We start from the raw sequence: 9,057 nt of genomic DNA, 5'->3' as shown, positions 1-9,057 counted from the left end.
TTAGGGTCAGATGCTCCTACCTGCTGTGTAACTAGGCAGGAAAAATATTGATAATCCTCATCTAGCTTGTAATTTATCCTGATTAAGAGTTCTGGGTTTGTTTTTGTTTTTGTTTTTTTGTTTTTGTTTTTGTTTTTTGTGTATGTTTAAGATGGAGTTGGGCAGTTTTGACTGAAGACACTGAGGGGCAAAATCCACATCCTCTACTGGAAAAAAAACCCCATAAAGCATGTCCTGCTTCCAACCTGGATTTCTTTAGTTTCAGCTTTAAGCCACCAGTTTTTGTTCTGCCTTTGCTCGATTAGAGAGACCTTTACTGCCTCAGAGCTGGGTTGGAAAGACCAACAAAGCCATTCACTCTGTCAACAGGCAAATAAAACCTGGCTTTGGTGTGAAGTTCAGCATCCCTGAGGCTGATCCTTATTGCTCTGCAGGTGACTGTGCTCTGCACTTTCCTCCCTCCTGGTGTTTAGAAACTCAGGGGCTCTCAGAATCCTTTCGGGGGCATGTAGGGGTGCCAATATTTACACAGAAAATGAAAGTGTTCAGTGTCTTCTCCCCCTTAGAAACACCCACGGGAAGTGATGCTCGAGCTTTGGGATTCCTGGGGTTTGTGAGCGTGTCAGCTGCCCAACCTCAAAGAGTGCAGTTAATTGGAGGGCTTTAAAGCACACTGGAGTGTCATAGATAGTACCATTTTCTGCCCTGGTACATCCCACAGCTCTGAATTGCTCACTCAAGTGCCTTTTGCTGACACCTTCCACATTTCACCTCCTGTATTCACTTGCAAAGTGCCAATTTGCTGCCTGCTGAAAGACCAAAAGAAAAGGACATCGGGTTGTTGAGATTCCTTGAAAATTCCAAGCTGTCTCTGTTTAGGTCAGGCTGCTTCATTACCAGGAGCACTTTGGTGGATGAGGAGCGAGATGTGATGTGAAGTCTCAGATGCTGCTGCTCAGGAGAATTCAGATCCTTTCCGTGGAGTGTCTCTTCCCGTGGCACAGTGACATTCAAATGACAACCAGCAGTGACAACATCACTGCTGTACTGTGGGACATCAGAGCAGGGAGGCAGGCAGGGGAAAAAAAAACCAAACAGGGAGAAGCAGCGTTCAATCACAAATATTGAATGTTTTGTAGTCAGCAATGCTGTCTCAGAGCTCCAGACCCAGCTGATTGCTCCCGGTGCAGGAGGCAGAGTGAAGAATTAAAGGGCAGCATGTGAAGGCAGAGGAGTTTGTGCTGGTTTGCTGCTTGTCTTTTTTTTTTTGTGTGAATGCTGTCAATGTTACTGCCACTGAGAGCCTGCCACCTCCTGAGCCAGGCCTGCTCCCACTGGGCTCTATCCCAGCCTTTCTCCCAGCTCAGGCCAGCAGGGATGTTCCCATGAATGGTGTCTTGTGAAGAAGAATAAAAAAAAAAACCACCCCACTCGACTGAGAGAGATACAATATTTTTCAATCCGAGGGTTATTTAGACTTCATGTGTCTTTGGCAAGACACAGAAATCCTCAGTATGAGGTTGAATGGCTCAAGGGCTGAGAGAAGAAGAGGTAAATAATTCTGCTGTTTGATACAGAGATGGCTTTGTCCCTGTTTGTCACATGTGATCGATGTCACCCACTGGTCCCCTATTGTTATTCTGTTGTCGCTTGTCACAGTCACACCTTCCTTTGAATCCTGCTCTTGTCTCTTTTCCCTCTTCCCTTCCCTCCTGACACGGGGCTTGTGAGTAATTTATGTACGACAATATGAGACTAATTCTGTTATTATGTCAGAGGGAAATTGAATCTGGGGTTTCAGAGCTGCGGCGGGGAGAGATCTTCAAATGAATCTGGAGTGCAGGAAAACTCCGTGTTCGATTCGCTCGCTTGTCACACTGCCTGCCAGATTAAGTCATTATGAAGGGCAGAGAGGAGGAGAGATGAGGGGAAAAAAACCCACAGGAGCTGCACTGAGAAATGAAAGGGAAAGGAGGAGAGGACAGGAGAAGGAAGAGCAAAAATGAAAGGAACAAACGGCAAACACAGCAAACGAGGGTGTTGGCAGAGTGTTCAGCTGAACGTGTTAAGCGTGTGCTTGAGACACAGTGAAGCAAAAACATAGCTCAGCCTAAGGTTTAGACCCTTCCTAAGTGCCCAGGCAGTGCAGGGAACTGTGCTGTCCATGTGTGATGGTTATGGAGAGCGGGATAGCCCTGCAGAGCCCTCCTGGGATCCGGGGGATGCTCCCTCTCCCTGCACTGCCGGCCCACAGATGGGCTCAGTCTCTCCACAAAGGCTCCTGTCCCTTCGTGTTGGCAACAGGGAACTCAGTCCTGGCCACTGAGCTGCCTGGCTGAGGGGACAGCACGTGTCCCAGGGGACAGCATGTGTCCCATATGTCATCTGCAGCTTTTGCTGCTTGTGTTTGTCATCATTTGCTTCGTGTGTCACCAGAGAACGTGAGCAAGCCTTAATTTGGGGTCTGGGATGGTCAGTGCAAAGGGGAGCTGGAACACAGGGAGAAGGACAGAGCAGATTTAGATGATCTTTGTCTTTTAGCAGGTCAGTTGTGCTCCATTCAAACCACAGGTTAAAGAGGAAAAGCTCACTGGTGGTGTCGTGTTCTCAGTGCTCCGTGAGCTGCACTTGCTCCTGGATATTCCTGAGCTGCAGCTGCAACCAAAACCTCACTTTGTGTTGGAGAATGCTGGAATTAACCCAGTCCTGCTCCCTCCCTGGCACACTTGGCACAGAAGGGTGTGGGTGCTGAACTCCCCTGAGTTTGTTCAGGGCACTGTTTGCACAAGTTTGCCCCCAGCTATTGTTGGGGGTTCTGCTAATCCTGTGTGTACAAGGACTGGCAGCTCCACCACCCTCTCACACCTCCCCTCTTCAGCAGCATCTATCACTTGAGTTCCTGATGCTGCTTTACTATTAATTGGCTTGTGTAATCTCTGAGATTGTTAGTTATTAATAGATTGTTCTGAGCATAGCAAAGTTCATTATTTAAAGCAGGAGACCGAGAGAGATCCAGGGGAACAGATGGATGCATGGAAGTATCAGAAGAAGGACTAGTTAAAATTCTAGGCATGTGCTGAGCCTTGACAAAGGATGGAAAACAGAATCAATCATCATTATCTGGGAGAAAAGCCATCAGTCTGTGTTTAAAATAAGCACTTTGTGTATTAAGCCCACGATGCCAGACTTGTGAGAGTTTTGCCTGGTAGCTGCAGACCCTGGGGTTAAATGGCTGGCTGGGGAGCACAGAACAGCAGAGCAGAAGGGAACGAGGTGTATAAGCTTGAAAATACCAGGGGAGCTGGTTTTGATGTCCCCCAGTCCTGAGTGGGTGCAGACAATGGTGTTATTTATGGCTGTGGTGGTTAAAGCCCCCCCTGCAATGGCAGTGCCTTTCAGGTGCTACCCAAGGACTGCCCTGGGCATCTGCTGTGGGAAACAGGCTTGGGAAAGACTCCTAATATTCATCCTAATACAAGATCTTCCCCTCAGGGATGGTTTGATTTCCCAGCAGAGTGCTCAGCTCACCTCACAAGGTGGGCTCTCATTGCCTGTAAGAGCTGGGAAGGTGCCACCAGAAAAGAATGGAAGTGCCAAATGGGAAGAAGGGCAAATTTGGGACCTACAAGGGATTTTTGAGTCAGCCCAGCCTTAATGATGGGTCAAAGAAGTCATAGCAAGGCCAAGTCACTGTCACACTGAGTTGATGACAAAGATGAGACGAGAATTTAGGAGTTTTAAATCTCAGACCATTCTCCAAACCCCAGTTCCCGACGTGTTTGGGTGGGTTTTTTGTTTGTTTTTTTTTGCTTAGCTTAAGTTATTCTGGTACTTGCAAACACAAAAGCTTCCTGCCACAACAAATAAAATGTTATTAAACATAATATCTCTGTTGGACCCCTGCTTGTGAAAGCAAAGGTCAGTTCCATTGTGAACTGTCACTAAAACGACTCTAATTGCATCCAATTTTCCAGATAGGAATTTATCTCCCATTAGCAGGCCCTGCAATGCTCAGCTGTAATAGCCAAGCCAGGGATGCTGCTGCTCTGAGCTACCTCCCACTAATTGGTTAATTGGGGAGCTCTTTGGTAAGAGGTGAACAGAGCTTTTATTTTTATTTTTTTTTCCCTCTAAACATATAACTTTTATATCCTGGCTGTTCCTCCAAACAAGGTTATTTCTGGCTGTGTCCTGGCTGTGCTTTTACCTTGAGCCCATCGCAGCCTCCTGGGCTGTTCCAACCCAAGGCACACTCAGCATCTGCTTTCTGTCCCTCTCAGCTCCCAGCTGGGTGTTTGGAGCCTTTTCTTTGCCCATCCCACGTTGACATGGCAGTTGCTGCTGGTTGGTTAATCCTCACCCAAGCAGGACTCAATTTTTATAGTTGGCCAAACACCTTTTTCTGACCACCCTTCTCCAGCTTCCTCCTAAACTCTGAGATTTCCTGGCGTGTAACCTGGCAGGCAGCAGCATTTCTCCCTCCCCCAGCGAGCTCCTCTCCCTTGGAGCCATTTAGAGGCTTTTAAACTCTCCCTGCCTCCTAATGTGGCTCTTGCTTGCACTGAGAGGGCAACTGGAGATCATCTAATAATGTACAATTTCACTTCTCTTTTTTTCTCCCTCTCATTGAGCACGGACAGATTGCTCTTAACCTGCTCGTCCCCTTCATACCTGGCATCCTTTTTTTTTTTTTTTATACCTGAAAATGTCAGAAAAGGGAGGAAATGAATAATGCTTTGTGTTCTTAACATCTGCATCCTTTACAAGAAAGGGGCAGGGGGAGAAGAAGCTTTGGGGGGATTTCTGCAGAGATCCTTCCAGAGCTGCTGGAAGAATTCAGATGATGGATTTGGGGCTGTCAGGTCCATCAATGCTTTCATGAGACATTTTGCAGAGCCCAGCAGAGGAAAATGATAGCTGGACATGTGGGAGATGAATCCTGAAACGATTCATTGATGTTTTCTTTCTTAGTCCTTGTTTGGGGCTAAACTGCCCCTGGTTTCCCTGAGTTTTGTCTGGGAGTGACTTCAGGGCTTGGGATGGGGCAACAGAGAAATAACTGCTGGGTATGGAGAGGGTATTGATACCACCCCATTCTGCCCCTGATGCTCTCATGGCACAGGTTGCCCAGAGGAGCTGTGGCTGCTCCAGCCCTGGAAGTGTCCAAGGCCAGGCTGGAAGGGGCTTGGAGCAGCCTGGGATAGTGGAAGGTGCCCCTGCCCATGGCAGGGGGTGGAATGAGATGGTATTTAAGGTCCCTTCCAGCCCAAACCATTCTGTGATTCTAAAAGAACCTTCCTCTTTCCATAGATTGAGAATCCAGCCATGAAGAAGAGTTCTGGGAGCTTTTCTTTGGCAAAGGGCGTTGAAATGGTTCTGGTGAACATTTAAAAAGCTCCCAAAAGATGAGCACCAACCTGTCCTCCCTAGTGAGTCTGATCCCAACACCTTGAGAAATGACTTGGCAATCACAAAAACATGGCTCTTTAGCCCCAAACTTGCAGTAGCTTCACCACACTTCCAGATTATATTGGTGCCTGAGCCACGAGTGTCCCTGTGCCCACCTAACCCTGTGCCCAGCCAGGCCAACACAGGCCAGAAATAATCCTTGCTGGCCAGGATAATACATGAGCAAACAGATTAAGGAGGTGGACATGGGGATTAGCACTTGTTTCACCAGCTGTCCTTCTTTGTGCACCCCCCCTTGGACACCCCTGCTCCTTGGCAAGGGGCTGGATCCAGGCTGAGCAGGGGAGAGGGACAGAGGGGGGTGGAACATCCTTCCCAACCCGATGCTGAGAGCGTGGCTGAGCCCCAGAGAAAGCTCAGGGCTCTGTTTTAGTAGTTTTTCAAAGTTAATTTCTGTGGAAGTGGAATAAAGTGTTAGTGGGGTGAGTCCTCCCTGTCTCAGGATGAGTTTGTCTCACCTCGGTGGGATTGGGAGCACAGCTTCCTCCAGGCTGCTCTTGCCCTTTCTAAGAGCCATCCTAGCACGGAGAAAATAACTGTAAATGCTGCCAATCCATCACAAAGGGAGTGGATCAAGCCCAGTTCTCCATGTCCTTGGCTGTCACAAACCATTTGGAACCCTGGCCCTGAGAGACAGGACAGTGGCTTCCATTTAGGCTCCTCTCTGGGGGGATCTGAGCGGGGCTGGGAGGGGGGTGATGGATGGTAAGTTTAGCAAACGAAGTCTGAGGGATCAATAGAAGAATATACAACCCATGTATCATGCAAGTTCCCCTTGTCTGTGCAGCACTAAATCAAAAATGATGAATGGCAGGCTCCTCAACCTTGGCACCTCCGGCCTCCCCCAGTGGAGCAGCATCCAGTGACTGATACGGATTATGCTGCTTTTCTTGCCTGTTTCCTTCACTTCCCTAATAATTTTGGCATTGAAACATGAGGCTCTGTTTTTAATATCCTCTCCCTCCTCCAGTGCTACCTCTCTCCCCATGTAATTTCCCTCTGGCAGGCACGATGCCCGTGTCACATTCCCCCTGTTGTATCCAGGCAATCCGTGGCAGGCCGGGCTCCTCTGGAGCTTGCCTTGTTTATTCCCTGATTTCTGAAGGACTCACCTCTCCTGGAGGTTGTGTTCCAGCCCCACGAACACTCAGGTGCATTGGGAGCTCTGAATTCCTCTTTTCCAGGAATTTTGAGGAGCTCTGAATTCTTTCTGTGAGCTGATGCTGCCGCTGTGACCCGGGGAGTGTCTCTGGGGAGGGGAACGCAGGAGCAGGTCTGGAGAAGGGGCTGAGAACCACCCTAAAATCAGCAAATTTGGAGTTTCTTAGGAGTTCATGTCCTTGGACTGGAGCAGGAATTCACAGGCAAGGCACAGGGACTGACTGCCCCCTTCTGCCATCCCCTCATGCCCCCATTTACACCAGCAAAAGCCTTATTTTGCTGCTTTACATATTTATCAAAAACGTCCTCAGGAGCAGCCAAAGTGACACTGAGCTAAGCAGTGAAACTTTCCCAGATTGGAGCTCTCTGGCTGCTCCTCTGGGAATATTTACACCCCTCCTGTTCCAGCTCAGCTGGCCCAGCTGCAGATGACAAAGTGGCCTCTTTAGTCCTCGAGCTCTTGGTGTAAATCAGCTCCAAGTTGTGCCCAGTCAGACTCACGCCACTGTGACAGGCACGAAACAACAAATTCAGAACATCAGCCAGCCAAAAAAGCTTGGGAAGTTCTTCCCAAAGGTGGCCTAGATGCATCTTGGTTGATATCTGAAGCAAGGCAGGGGCAAAGCAGAGGGGCTTAAACTGCTTAGGAAACATCAAATTGTGTGTCATGGAAAGCCAATCCCCAAAAAAACCCACGTGGGAATTTCCTGTTGCGTGTTTGAAATTACATCATGCCCTGAAAGCAAACAACAGAACCCTCCCAGGCTCCTGGAAGGATGGAATTGAGCAGGATCTTAGGACACGTGTGCTCCAAAAAAAAAAATAAAAATAAATAAATAAAATAAAATTATTACAGGATGGGGACAGGGAGAAAAGAAAAACCTAATTCAGAGTCATGACAACAGCACACCCCTGGAGAGAATGCTGAACACACAGCCAAAAATAAGCTCCAGTGGGTGAGAGAGGCAATAATAGAATTGTGTCTTGATGTGGCTCTGAGTGAGAGCTTCTAGAAGGAAATAGGAGAGGCAGAAGATCCTGTGTTATCTATCAACTCAATTGATTGTTGTATCCAGAGCTTGGCTCAGTAATAAATGAGAATGCCACTCATCTGGTTTTCTGGTCTATTTAGAATATTTTTAGAACTCTTTTTGCAATATATTCTGATTAATCTCTTGAATTTTCCTTTGCTCACTGAGACTTATAGCAACATCAGATTTAATTATACTGTGACTGAGAGGGATGTAATGAAGGCAGATACAAATCCTTGTGACAGCTGAGAGTGGCAGTGAGAGCATTTATCCATCTAGGAACCCAAGTGACAAGTGCTGCCTTTGAGCCCTGAGCCTTTTGCAAAGCAAAAAACTGGGATTTAGCTGCCAGCAGGGGCAAAGCAGAGGGACTGAGGTGGTGTGAGAGCCCTGCAGAAGCAGCCCAGTTAGTCCTGACACCCAGAGCCCAGCTTTCCAAACCCTGGCTTAGGGCTTTGTGGTTGGAAAAGACCTCCAAGATCAGCAACTCCAGCCTTTACCTTCCTCAGGATCTCCAAGCAACCCGGGAAGGGGCTTCTTGGAGTGATAAGATTCACTCCCTGGAGAGCAGCAGGATTCTACTGGCTGTGCCATTTGGGATGTGGAATTTCGGGATGAAACCTTCCCTTCCACACCCACCCAGCACCTCCTGCCCCTGCTCGTTGCCACCTCCACCCCCCAGCCCAGATGTCTCTGCTGGTCCCTTTGCTCATCCCTGGAGCTCCTCCCAGCCACCAGGGAGAAGATAAATGTTCCTCAAGCAGCACGTGCTTGCTTGAATAATTCCCCAGGAAAAGGAGGCCACTTACCAGTAATTCATTCCCCAGCCTTTGTTAGCACAACCAAGGCTGTGAGGAGTAAGCACAGATTTCCCTGCTCCTCACTGTTTATCAGCTGGGGTTTCTATTAAGAGGTACCAGAGCTCTCCTCTCTCTCTCTCTTTCTCTCTCACTTCCCCACTTCTCAGCTCTGCAGCGTAATCTTGTCACGTTGGGGACGTTTGTAGCTGTTTTCTTGGCTTGGAGTCTAAAGAGAAAACAACAAAGCAGCTTTTTCTTCGGGAGGGGGGAGCAGAGGGGCAGGAGGCACAGAGCTCTTGCTCAGCATTTCTCCCCGAGAGCTGCAGTGTCAGAGCCTCCCACCCCGTGCTGAGGGGTGGAGAAGGAGGAGGCCAGACCCTTCAGTGCCAGGAGGTGGCTGCATCAGCCTGGTGGGGATTTCTGGGAAAGGCTTTTTGTGTCTGGGATACAAGGTTCTCCTTCTCCGTGACTTCCAGATTTATTCCCATACAGAATGTATACTATATATATATAATATTCCTATATAATTAAATACATATAATATATTCCTATATATAATATATACTGTGGGATCACAGAATGGTTTGGGTTAGAAG

The 9,057-nt window shown here is 48.1% G+C and overlaps 1 long non-coding RNA gene across 1 annotated transcript; it reads right to left on the bottom strand.

The window, feature by feature from the left end:
* Positions 1-216: 216 nt before the first annotated feature.
* Positions 217-6,207, bottom strand: LOC135401941 (uncharacterized). The gene is made up of 3 exons (XR_010424986.1): positions 5,928-6,207; positions 898-1,047; positions 217-809 (listed from the first exon to the last, which is right to left on the bottom strand). It is a non-coding gene; the product is annotated as an uncharacterized LOC135401941 (long non-coding RNA).
* Positions 6,208-9,057: the final 2,850 nt, after the last annotated feature.

This window comes from Pseudopipra pipra, chromosome 23 (assembly GCF_036250125.1).
Source record: "Pseudopipra pipra isolate bDixPip1 chromosome 23, bDixPip1.hap1, whole genome shotgun sequence".
In the NCBI taxonomy this organism is placed as follows: Eukaryota; Metazoa; Chordata; class Aves; order Passeriformes; family Pipridae; genus Pseudopipra; species Pseudopipra pipra.
This window is presented reverse-complemented; position numbering and strand designations above follow the sequence as displayed.